Here is a 581-nt window from a genome sequence, read left to right on the forward strand (position 1 = left end):
TATTATTATTATTATTATTATTATTATTATTATTCAGAAGATGAACCCTATTCATCTAAAAAGCCCACCAAAGGGGCCACTGACCTGAAATTCAAGCTTCCAAAGATTATTACGTTCATTTAAAAGTAACAAGGTAATAGGAAATACAGAAAGAAGAAGATATCAATTACTAAAAAACTAAAAAATAAACTAACAAGTTAATAAACAGATAAAATTGTTAGTAAATTGTTGAAATACGAGGAGAATTGTTGTAGGGTAGTAATGCATTCCATCTTCGCTTGAACTTCTCTGAGGCTCCAATTGCACAATATCCTCTGGGAGACTGTTCCACAATCCGACTCTGTGAGGAATAAAGGACCTCTGGAACTGAGAAGTTCGACAGCGAGGCACATTGACTGCATGTTAGTGCTACTGTGCAGTGAGTTGATAAAGGGGCCTTAGAAAGCAAGACACAAGCCACAAAATAATTTTAAAATGTTACGAAGTTCCTTTATGAAATGACAAACGGGAAATCATCAAAGGAGACGAATAAGAAAAGGCATCTTTGATAACCATTTTTTTTTCAGTCTCCATTACGAGAC

This window comes from Macrobrachium rosenbergii, chromosome 25 (assembly GCF_040412425.1).
Source record: "Macrobrachium rosenbergii isolate ZJJX-2024 chromosome 25, ASM4041242v1, whole genome shotgun sequence".
NCBI lineage: Eukaryota > Metazoa > Arthropoda > Malacostraca > Decapoda > Palaemonidae > Macrobrachium > Macrobrachium rosenbergii.